This window comes from Prinia subflava, chromosome 8 (assembly GCF_021018805.1).
Source record: "Prinia subflava isolate CZ2003 ecotype Zambia chromosome 8, Cam_Psub_1.2, whole genome shotgun sequence".
Lineage (NCBI taxonomy): Eukaryota > Metazoa > Chordata > Aves > Passeriformes > Cisticolidae > Prinia > Prinia subflava.
In genome coordinates this window covers 3,306,367-3,318,250 of record NC_086254.1, presented here as the reverse complement: position 1 = coordinate 3,318,250, position 11,884 = coordinate 3,306,367, and the positions used below count along the sequence as shown (strand labels likewise).

At 56.0% G+C, this 11,884-nt stretch overlaps 1 protein-coding gene across 4 annotated transcripts in view; it reads left to right on the top strand.

Annotated features, from left to right (window-relative positions):
• The first annotated feature begins 739 nt into the window (after window positions 1-739).
• GTF2IRD1 (GTF2I repeat domain containing 1) overlaps window positions 740-11,884 on the top strand; it is a 67,530-nt gene continuing 56,385 nt past the window's right edge. For all 4 annotated transcript variants that reach the window (XM_063402397.1, XM_063402394.1, XM_063402395.1 and 1 more), the window contains exon 1: window positions 740-839. The gene's annotated coding sequence lies outside the window, so the exon portion shown is untranslated. The remainder of the gene's footprint in view (window positions 840-11,884) is intronic.

Here is an 11,884-nt window from a genome sequence, read left to right as displayed (position 1 = left end):
CAGCAGTAACGGGTTCAAGCTGAAAGGGGGGAAATTTAGGTGACACACAGAAGAAATTGTTCCCTGTGAGGGTGGTGAGGCCCTGGCACAGGCTGCCCAGAGCAGCTGTGGCTGCCCCATCCCTGGCAGTGTCCAAGGCCAGGCTGGATGGTGGCTTGGAGCACCCTGGGATGGTGGAAGGTGCCCGTGCCCGTGGCAGGAGGTTCCTTCAGCCCAGCCCACGGAGCGACGCCGTGATCCTGTGCCACGCCGTGTCCCGCCGCACCAAGCCGTGCCAATGCCCACGATGCCAAGTCAAACCCAAGGCGATGCCAACACCAACAGGTGGCGACGCGCACCCACGGCACCCCCGGCACCCCCGCGCCCCCCGCGCCGGGGACGCGCCCGCGGGCCCCGCTTCGTCCCGGCGCGTCCCCGCCGCGGCGTGAAAGGACCTGGCAGGGCTCACCGCCGCCCTCACAGCCCCCCCTCCCCGTTTTGGGGCTGCTTAATCCCGTGTGGAAAGGGCAGCCAATGGATGCGGCCGTTGCGCGGGGTTGGGATTAGCGGCGGGGCGAATGGCTGGCACTTTTACTGGGATTACAGAACAAAGAACTGCTCTCCCTGCCCGATTTGGGAGGGGGGGGAGGAACCCAACAAACAACACCCCCCCTCGGGTTCTTTTCATTCCTTTAGGCCCCTGTCGGGTCGCACCGGCTCCGCCCGGGAAGCGGCGGGAGGCGGCGGGAGGCGGCTCCATCCCGGCCCCCGCCCGCCCGCTCCCGCCGCCCCCGCCGCTCCCGCCGCTCCCGCGCAGCCTCGCCGGGGGAGGCAGCAGCGCCGCGCCCCAACCGCCCGCGGTAAGGAAAAGTTTTGGCCTCCCCTCCCCTCCTGACGGGTCCCCTCTCCACCCGCGGCCGCGGCGCTGGGGGAGCGGCGGCGGGGGCCGTGCGGGGGTGGGAGGTGCGCTGGGCGCAGCGGGGATCGGGGCTGCGGGAACCCCGCCAGTGACGGGCTGGGGGCAGGGGGCTCGGGGCTGAGGGATGCAGGGGGCATCGGGATCCGGGGGGTGATCGGGAGTGCTGGGGCTGGAGGTGTGCAGGGGAGCATGAGGGATCCTGGGGAGGGTGGTGCTGAGGGATGCAGCGCAGGACATCAGGGCTCAGGGCGAGTGCTGGGAGATGCGGAGGGGCACCGGGACTGCTGTGGGGGTGGCACGGCTGCAGGGGTGCTGAACCGCGCCGAGGCACGGGGGATGTCAGCGGGGTTGCTGGGGAGATGCTGGGGCTGCGGGGTTGGGGGGGCAGTGGGGTGGGGGGGCTCTTTAGGGCTAAGGGATGCCGGGGCAGTGGGGCTGCTCGGGGATCCAGGGGGACATTAGGGCTGGTGGGGGTTGATAGGGCTGTGGGGCTGCAGCGTGGCATCGAGGCATGGGGGATGCTGGGGAGCTGTAGGGTTGCTGGGGGGTGCTGAGATTATTAGGGCTGGAGGGAAGCTGGGGGAGGAATGCCAGGCTCATCAGTGGGAGAGTTCAGGGGGGCAATAGGGATACTGGGAGCTGATATTGCTGGGGGATGCTGCAGGGCAATTGGGCTGGGAGAGGGCATTAGGGTTGGGGGATACTGCAGGGCAAAAGAGCTTGGGAGGAATTCTGGAGGTATTAGGGTTGGGAAGGATGTTGAAAATATGTAGGGCTTGGAGATGCTGGGGATATTAGAGCTGATGGGGGTGTTGAGCTAATTATTTGGGCTAGGGGGTCATTAGGGCTGGTGGGGGGAATGCTGGGGGTGATGATGGGCCGTGGGGTTGGTGGGATGCATGGGGGCTGTGAAGGATGCCAGGAAGCAGTAAGGCTGGGAGGGCTTCGGGAGCTGGGGCTGGCAGTGCTGCAGAGGGGGGAGCAGGGAGCAGTAGAGCTGGGGGCTTGCTGGGAATGTAGGATAGGGGCTGTCAGGCTGCCCCTCGGGGCACACCACCTCAGAGCTGGCCCGAGGGCAGCTCCGGGACCACCGCCTGCCCCACTGCGCTGGGCGGGAAAGGGGGCTGGAAGCAGGGCTCTGCTGGAGCTTGCCTCCTCTCTGCTGGTGTGGGGATTGGCAGCAGTGCTGCTGGAAATAGAAACACCGTGTTGAGCTGATGGAGCGCTCGGGGCTGGGCTGGCCACTGGCCTTGGCACTGTGGCCCAGGGCCTGAAGGAACAGGCATCCTCTACAGGGGCAAGTGGAGGATTTTCGGTGCCGAGGGGTGACTGTGATAGGGAGAAAGTTGCTCCCTGAGGAGCAGGTGCCCTTGTCCTTCCAGCCTGTGGGGCTGGCAGTGGGTTTATCTGGGATAAGCAGTAAATTGGAGTGATCCTATTAATGCATCTTGTGCAGGAGTGAGCCTTGGACCCGGTGGTGCTGGCAGGTAATCCTGGGTGTTTGTGGTGGGTAATCCTGGGAGTTTGTGGTGGGTAATCCTGGGTGTTTGTGGTGGGTAATCCTGGGTGTTTGTGGTGGGTAGTCCTGGGTGTTTGTGGTGGGTAATCCTGGGTGTTTGTGGTGGGTAATCCTGGGAGTTTGTGGTGGGTAGTCCTGGGTGTTTGTGGTGGGCTCTGGGCACAGCCAGGCCAGGGCACTTTGGGACGTGGTGGTGCCACTGAGCACCGTGGCAGGGCCATGGGATGAGGTGCTGTGGGCACTTTGGGGTTGGTCACCCAGCCTAGTGCCACATCCATCACCTGCCAGCGTGCAGGCTGTGGGCACTGGAACCTCCTGGGGACATCAGGTAGCCTTTTTTAAAGGAGCCCTTGGCTTCAGGGTGTCTGCTCTCCGTGCTGCTCCCACTGAAGGAGCTGTCGGAAGTGCTGCAGCTGGGGAACAATCCCGTGGATTATTTCATTCCACAGAATCCCCAGCAATGCATCCAGACCCATTGAACTGGTGGTTGCCCATCTGAGCCCACAGAATCCCCTTCTGTGGGAGCTGCTGCAGCCCTCGTTCTGAAACGAGAACAGGATGGGCACCACCAGGGTGAGGCCTGACCCTGCTGGGGCTGGGCCGTGTCCCAGTGCTGGGGTGCTGAAGGCCGTGTCCCAGTGCCTCTGCTGCAGCCCCTGCAGGCTGGCACAGCCCTGGCACAGCAGCACGTGCTGCCATGGGAGCAGTGTCGTGTGTCAGGATCGTGTGTCAGGGCAGTGTGGCTTTAGGAACACCCGTGGGTCCCCTCCTCTTTTCCCTTCAGGCTTGCAAAGCCAGAGTCCCTGTGACCACCAGTGGCCACCAAGGGACAGGGTGCCCTTCTCTGGGGCTGTGCCACTGGTTTCCCCATGCACCCTGGCTCTCCAAGCTGGCACGGCCTCTCAGAGCCACATTTTTGGGGTGACACCTGCCAGGGATGCGTTGCCACTCCAAGGACAGGGAAGGGATCGGGCAGCTGCCCACATGGTGCTTGCAGAAGCCAAGGAGCAATGCCAGGGCTGTGCTGTGGTGGCCACCACTGCCTGCTTCTGCTGCCCCTCCTGAGAGGGCTTCCCCATCTCTGGAGCAATGCTGGTGCTGCCACTGGTCGCTGCTCGTTCAGGTTTGCTAATGAGAAGCTGTGGCAGAGGAGCAGGAAGCTGCTCAAGGACACGTTTAGCAACCTGGGTTTATCTGCCTGGGTGAGACACAGTGCCCTTACTGGCAGCCCAGCCCTTTCACAAGAGCCTTGCACGTCCTTGCATGGGGCAGGAGGTGACAAGAAAGGTGGGCTTTGGGGCCAGCACAGAGGCTGCAGGTCTGGCTGTCCCACGTGGTGTGCATCACATACATCTGGAGTGATGCTCTGCTTAAAGGAAGGAGAAAAATACCAAACCCCCAAAGTCCCAGGCCAAAACACGACCTCTGGCTACTAGAGTTAATGGGGGATTCCCGTCTGCTTCTCCCACAGGAAATAGCTCAGATTTTTTTTGGCAATTATCAATGCCCTGTACTTCCTTCAGGAATTCTGTCAGCAGCACCCCAGCAGCCAGGCTGGAGGAATGCCTGGGGACTCCAGCTGGGTGTTTGCTGCAGGGCTGGCCCCTGGCGAGGTGCAGGGCTGGGTGCCCATCGTGGGCAGAGGTGTTGGGGAATGGTTGTTCCGTGTGCTGCCAGCATCCATTGCAGATCCTGTGGTGAGTGGAGGTGGTTGCTCATGGAAGAGAACGTGTGAGGGGATCCTGCTGCTCCAGGATAACTGGGCTGAGGTGCAAGTGGTATGTGATGGTCTGGGGAGGGGGATGATGAGCGGGCAGGGGGCTGTGCTGTTGTTCTTGCTCTGCTCCTCCAGCCCCGTGTGTGGCTGTGTTAGCACCTTACTGGTAATGACAAAACTTCTTCAGGGCTTTGAGGGGGGAACAGAGGTTTGCTACCACCAGAGACCTTCTCAAGGACAGGGAGGAGGAGAGGAAAGGACCTACTGGGAGCCCCTTCCGAGATGGAGATGGCTATCCATGAACTAAATATGTATTTATTGGCTCATTCATTGGGAAGAGCCCAGCTGGAAGCCATGGGGAAGGGCATCTGGTGTCCATGTGGATTGTGGCCAGAGCTGTGGGGCTGGGGTAGAGAGCAGCCCCAGCTGGAGGTTTGCAGAGGAGGTGGGAGCTCACTGCAGACTGGAGTGAACCTTCCCAGGACTTTGCTCTGCCCTGTGGCAGTCCTGTCCCTTCACAGAGCATGTAGTTTACATTTCTTGAAATGTTGTCTTTAAAAAGCAGTCAAGAGCTTCAGGAAACTGCAGTGGCCCCAGGTGGGCTTTAGGAATTGTGGCCATGAGGATTTCTGGCTTGCTGCTTTGCTGCTCCATTTTCTTGGTGCAGCCCCCTTGGTTAAATTTGCTTCAGTCCCAAGAGTGGTGGAGCACTGGGCTGGCTGGGGTGTTTGTGCCAGAGACCCCCAAATCAGCGGGGGCAAGTGGGACCATCTCACGTCCTCATATCCCATTCTGGTCCAGGAGCTGCTGCCAAACACCACCTTAGGAACTTACCTAGAGGTGGGATGCTATGGAGAAAAGCACTGGGTACACGGATCCCCTCCTCAGGGGCAGACTGTGCTGAGCAGTGTTTACATTCATCCTTGCAAACAGCTTCTGTTGGAGTTTCCTGGCTTGTCTTGTCTCTGCTCTGTGTTGGTCTAGGTGCTTTTAAAAGATAATTAATCTTGGTGCAATGAGTAGGGGACCAGTGAGGAGCATCACTCTGCTGCTGCAGGGCCATGAGGATGTCACCTTTGTCCTTTGGCAGCCTGTCCCTCCTCAAAGCCAATCTCCACCTCCCACATGAGGGCTGAGATGTCCATCCTCATTTTCTTTGAATCTCTAACATCAAACAGAGCAAGTGCCTGGGCAGGTTGGTGTGGACCCAGGGTGGGGCCTGGAAATGGTCCAGGTGCCATCCAGTGTCCACCTGCGTGCCTGGGACTTCTGCCCCAGGACATTGAAGAGACAAGCCCAGGTACCTGCTGCCCATGGGTGACATCCCCTGGGTGGGCTGTGCTGGGCTCTGGCAGTGCACCTGAGCTGTCCAAGGGGGTGCAAAGGCTTGTGGTGGGCACCACAGACGTGTTGTTGATCTGTTCCCACAGCCCCACAGGCAGATCAAGACCTGGGAGCCCAGAGGGTGCTTGAGGTGTAGATCCCTCTGCAGACAGCTGGGAAAAAAACTGGTGGGCAGGATGTTTTTTGACCATTTTTAATTTTTGGATAATTTCTTGAGCTTTCTGGTGAAGTGTGTGGATGCTGGTCGCTGCCAGGGTTGTGTACCCTGCTTGGCTTGGATGTACCCTGCAGGAGAAACCTCCCCCTGCCATGGATGCACACAGGTTGCACAGACTTGGGTGCTTCTGAGAGAAAAACGTGGTGCTGTGCCTTGATGGCCAGCAGCAGACTGTTCAGTCCCACTTCAAATCCCTGGATGAGGCAGGATGGATACGTGGGATCCTGGTCACAGGTTGTGCTGGTGGCATGGCCGTATAGGAGCTCTTGAGTTCCTTTTCCCTTGCAAAAAAACCCCCACAAAAAACCAAAAAAAAAGGCAAAAAAACTTTGAAGTTTTTCAACATGTAACTGTTCTTTGGAAGAACATAGAGGCTGTTGGTCTGGCTTAGGGAAGACTTACAGAGTGGGAGTCCTGCAGAGCAAGATGACACTGGAAAATGAAAACACTGCAGTGGGTGAGAAAGATCTCCATGGTTTTATGTGGTTGCTGTGCTGGGAGATGCTGCACCCACCTTTACAGGGCTGAGTGCATCTCTGTGCCCAGGTTTTGGCAGAGATCACAGTCTGTCTTTAGCCCCAGCTGTGCCTGTGGATGTGTCTCCTGCCTGGGAAGCCACCAGTACTCAGTACCTGCCAGGGGTGACCTTGCCTTGAGGTGACAGCCAGGCTGCTCATTTGCAGCCAGAGCATTGGCCCTGGGCAGTGGGGACAGCTCTGGCCATCGCACCACGCTGGAGGTGGCTCCCTGGAGGTGGGCAGGACTCCCACGCTGACAGGATGCACAGATGAAAGGCACAAACCCAGCCCTGCTGCTAATTAGCAGCAATCCCAGTGCCAGATATTAACCCTGTCCACCCCGGAAGGGCTCAGCGCCGGGAAGCGTGCCTGGCACGGCGGTGGCACCGGCACTGTGCCACTGGGGCAGGGGCTGTCCCCCCTGCCTGCCCACTGCTGGTGAGTGCTGCAGGGTGCTGAAAGGCTTTGATGAGGCTTGAGATGAGCTGCTGGGCCATGCCCTGCTGCAGGGCTGAGATCCCAGAGGGACTCTGGTGCCAAGGGCAGGGTTTTCCCTGGACGGATGCTGCTGCTTGGACTTTCACAAGAGGTACCATAAAGGATGGGTTTCACGGTAGGGTGGATTCTGAGCCCAGTGGGATGGGTATTTTGGCATGTCTCCCCTGGCAGGATGGGGCTGTGCCCACTATGGCTGTGCTTTGGCTCCCACCAAAGCTCCTCTCCTTCCCACTGGGCTGGATTTGTGCTTGCTTCACTGCAGCGTAGGAGACAGGGATGGAAAAACCTGTAGGAAAGGCAGGATTATGTCTCCCTAATTAGTAGGGGCCTGATTATCATTTCTTCCCAGAGCTCTGGTAATGATTAAATATGTGGGAATTATCTTTTATTATTTGTATTGCATTATTATTTAGAAGGCTGGGACCCTGTTTGCAGTGCAGGCAGGCAATGACAGTCCTTGCCAGGAGGAATGCTGTCTCTGGCGTCCTGGTCTGGGTAGATTGGGGGTTGAGCTCTGTGTGCCCGTGGCATTTCCCAAATTGCTACAGCAACTCCCCACCCCGGCACTTTAAAGAATTTAAAGCATTGAATTGTATGTCTTTTTGCTTGCATGTGAGTCACATCTGGTTTAGTATGGGGGAAAAAATTAGTGTATTACTGTGACCTCTAAAATCATGATTTATATAGAGATTTAAGATTACATATATATATATTTTTTGGCACTAGGATTGTCAAGGCCCAGGCATTGGCCACTGCTTTTTAGATGCTCTGGCTTTATTGTTGGAGGGCTACAATAAAGCAATCTTGTTAGGTAAACATAATGATGTTAGGAGCCACCATCTGCTGAGGAGCTGCTGCAGGAGCAGTGGGAGCTGCCTGCTGTGCTGCTGCTCCCCTGCCACTTCCTGCTGCCTGGTGAAAGATGTGTCCTAGCAGAAACACGAGTGGCTGCTGTGGATGGAGAAAGGGCTTTTTCTTCTGGCTTCCTCCCTTTTAATCAGCTGGGGTATGAGCTGTTGAACCCTTCCAAGTGGGGAGGACCAATTCCCACTGGAGCATAGTGAGGCTATTGGGATCATTGGCAATCTTCCCAAAACTGGGCCACCACACTGCTGAGCTGTGGGGACTCAGATGTGTGGGAATGCTCTGGTGAGGACACCACAAGGTGCCACCAGGTCCCTGGGTCCCACAGAATCATCCTTGCTCCCCCCCGAGCAGTGGGACAAAACCCTCCTGGTGGCAGCAGGGACCCCCACGCCCCCCTGGGTGCAAACTTGCAATCACTGGCACGAAGGATTGCACTTGGTCGGCAAAATATGTGAGGAGCTTTGCTTGTTTAAAATGCCTTTGGGGTTTGGGTCTTAAATAAACATCCTGGTTGGGGTTTGGGTTGGAGGTTTTCATCCTGGGAAAGGCAGGCGTGGGGGGAGGGGAGCTGCATCAGTGCCCCGAGCCTGCATGCACCTTCTGACAAGGTTAAAAATTGGCTTCATTAGAAGAGGATCACTGGAAATAAATTGTTCTGCACCCTTTAGGGGAATTGCTGGGCTGTAATTTCATCTTGTCTTTCTAGGGAAAAATTCCCAGAAACCCTTTATGTGAAATTACAGCATTTTACCCTGAGCTAGGTTTTGGTATTTTTGCCCCCCAAAATGTGTTTAATTTGATGCCCTCAGATGAAGTTCATCCAGGATCTTGAGTCATGGAACCACAGAATGCCTTGGGTTGGAAGGAACATTAAAGGTCATCTTGTTCCAGCCCCCATGGGCAGGGACACCTTCCACTGTCCCAGGCTGCTCCAAGCCCCATCCAGCCTGGCCTTGGGCACTTCCAGGGATCCAGGGCAGCCACAGCTGCTCTGGGCAGCCTGTCCCATCAAAGGTGAGGGTTAGCTGGGGTTCAGGCAGGTGCCAGTCCCCTGCCACCCCTGCCCCACAGCTCCTTGGGAGGCGCCAGGCTGGGACAGGAGCGTGCTGGGCATCAGGACCCTTAGGAAACAGCATGGCCCAACAGAGTGCCCTGGTGCTGGTACTGCAGATCCACAGGCAGGAGAGCGTGGTGACCTTTAACAGGACATTAAACATTTATTAAACCTGTCAGAATTAGTGACAGGCTGTTTTGGGGGGTTTCTTTGTTTGTTTAAAATGAGAGGGGAGAAAAGGGACATTTAGGAGAGACAAGCATGACTGGTGTCATGAGCTGCTCAGCCTGATGCATCCCTTCCCATAGGAGCTCTCAGAGTGAAGAGCTGGCTCTGGGACAGACCCAGCCTGTGCCCTTCCCATGGCTCCTTGCTGGATCCTGCTGCATCCACCTTCATCTGTGCCCCTCTAATATTGGTTAGGTGGGCTAATTTTTCCCCCCACCTGTCTAAAGGTTTATTCCCTTGGAGGGTGGAAGAGTGAGATCAGCCCCCTTGTCACTGGTACTGTCTTCCCACCAGCTTTCCCTATGCCACCCATCTGAAGATTATGTGTTCTCTTGAAAACTTCTTTGTTTCCCCACATTTTCTGTTGTAATTTGTGTACAACACCACTGCTTGTTGAAAAACAAGGTCTTTATCTCTGTGGGAATTACACCTGCAGAAATCCAGCCCTACTGGAGCCTGCACGAGGCTCTCCATGATCAAAGACAACTCCAGCACCACTGCTGTAATGTGAATGTTTCCTCTGTTTTCACATCTGGCACGGGTGATGCTTGACTCCCCTCTGCACCTCTCCTCAGCACTCTCTCAACATCAGCTGCTCGGCTTGGGGCTTGAACCCAAATAAATCTTCTCCCCCCCCTTGATTTTTTTCTCTCTTGTAACAGCATAGGGTCCTTGGATATATTTTTTCTCCTTTTGGTTATTTTTTTTTTCTTTCTTTCTGCAAGCAAGGTGAGTATTTCAGCACTTGCTGACCTTTGGGTGCACCATGGACCTGATTGGTGATGCTGATGGACAGAGCAGAGAGTGTGTGTGTCCCTCAGGGGTGCCTGTGGTCCAGGCTGGCAGGGCACTCCTGGAGAGGGCTATTTTTAACTGCTGGGTTGCCATCAATGCACTTGAGCACGTAGGCGTCCTTTATTATTTTAAACACGATCACTCAAAATAATGTGGAATTGTCTCTGCTGTGGGGAGCTGTTGCTGAGGATGCTGCAGGATATGGCTCTCACGTGTTATGGGGCTCTCATCCATGCCCAGACTGGGTGGACTTTGCTGTGGCATTGTCCCCTTGGGGCATGGGTGTTGGCAGCTTGAGCTGGCACCTTGAAGGTGCAAGACCAGAAGATCAGAAGGGAAAATGTCTCCTGTCAGGGCTGCAGGTGAGGAGAGCAGGAGGGTGACTCTGTTCCTGCTGCTGGCTTGCTCGTCTTCATGTGCTGCCCTGTGTCCCCACGGCTCCACACGCCCCAAAACCAAAATGACAGCCACTGGTGCATACAGCCTTGCTTGTCTGTGAGCCAGGACGTTGTTGGGGTCCCTCTCTTCTTCCTCCTCCCCATAACACTGTGCCTGGATCTGGTTCAGGGAGTGCCAAGCTGAGTCTGTACCCCCAGTGTGTGCTCCTGCCTGAAAGCCATTGTGATGGAAATGGAAAACCTATGGAAAACCTTCCAGCAAACCCCATTCCTCCCAACCTATGTGCTGTGGGTGTGCCAGCAGGTTTTCTGTCCTCCCCCCTTCACTAACCCACTTTTCCCAGTGATGCTATGACAGGCATTGAAGCCCAGAACCTTCCTTCCCAGTATGGATTTTGCTTTCTGCCTGAGTCTGTGCAGTGCCCCTGGTATTTGGAGTAGCTTAGGGGATGCTGTAGAGAGGCAGGGTGACACTTTGGGGTGCTTGGTGTCCTCAGTAGCAGGGCAGTGGACATGGGGGGAGGTGGAGCAGTATCCATTCCTGGAGGTGCAGATATCTGAGGGATGGTGGTTTGGGGCTGCAAGTAGCACTCCTTGAAGGTGCTGGAGAGATGCAAGATCAACTCAGCTCCTGGGCAAAGCCTCTTCAGGGTGGCTGGGCTGGTGTCTCCTCCCAGTCCCAAATCACTGGCCTTGGGTAGAGGTTAAAGTGCTTCCTCCCATCTTGAGGAAAACCAGCATTTTGCTTTGAATCAGTTTTTGGGGCTCTGGGTCAGCAGGTTATCAGAGGATGAGGCAGAGTGGCTGAAATAAATCCTATTTTAATATATACCTGCCCACTATCAAGTGTTTCTGTGTTTACCTGTTCTTGGGTGCATGTGGAGTGAAGAGCTGTGCTGAGTGCTCGCCAGCTCCCTGGCACAGCATTCACACCCTGCCTGCACCCCTTGCCTAATTACTTCCCACCCATTTAAGAGGAACTGATTGAGAAATGAATTCACAGTCCCAAGGGTCCAAATGTAGCTGCTGTGGGGTGGGGATGGATGAGGGTGAGTGTGCTGCTTGCTGTACTTTGGGCTGAAGCAAGAGGTAATGAGGGGGTTTTGGTGTTGGGGTGATTTGATGTTTGAAAATTCTCTTTTTTTATCGGTTCCTGCAAGTTTTGTAGCATATGAGGCCGCGTGGGTCTTGGCAGGGTTTGGGTCTGTGCTCAGCAATGTCCTGAACTGGGGGATGGGGAGGCTGAGTTGGTCTCTGGTGGCAGAGCCCTCCTTGCCCACCCCATGGAGGGTTCCCATTTTTCAACTCAGCAAGCCCGTGGACAAAAACTGTGAACCCCAAAAATAACCCCTATTCTCTCTGCCTTCCCTGTCACAAGGTGCTCTTCCTTTACTCAGCCCCCAAAATCTCTTTTTCTGAGGGCCCAGACCCACTCTCCCTGATATAATAATGTCTCCTGTTAGCATCAGCAGCCAGGAGCTAAGTCAGCATCCAGGCCCCTCACACACTCTCACGGTTTCACCATGCAGATAGATTTATTTTCTGTTATTTATGAGCTGCCTGAGCCAAGCTCTTCGTTTGCTTGGAGGCAAGGAACCAGGGTGCTTTATGGCTGCTTTGGCACCCCAATCCTGCCCTGGGCACCCCGGGAGGTGGTGGGTGCTGGACCTTGGGTGTTTATTTCCCTGCCCTTGCATCTAAAGTAGGCTCTGAATTTGGGACGCTGCTTCTCTCGGCGCCAGAGCTGCCGATTAAGGGAAACGTGCCACAAGGCAGGTTTGCTTTGCAGGATTAAAAGCAAATAAATATTTATGCATTATGCAAAGCAGCT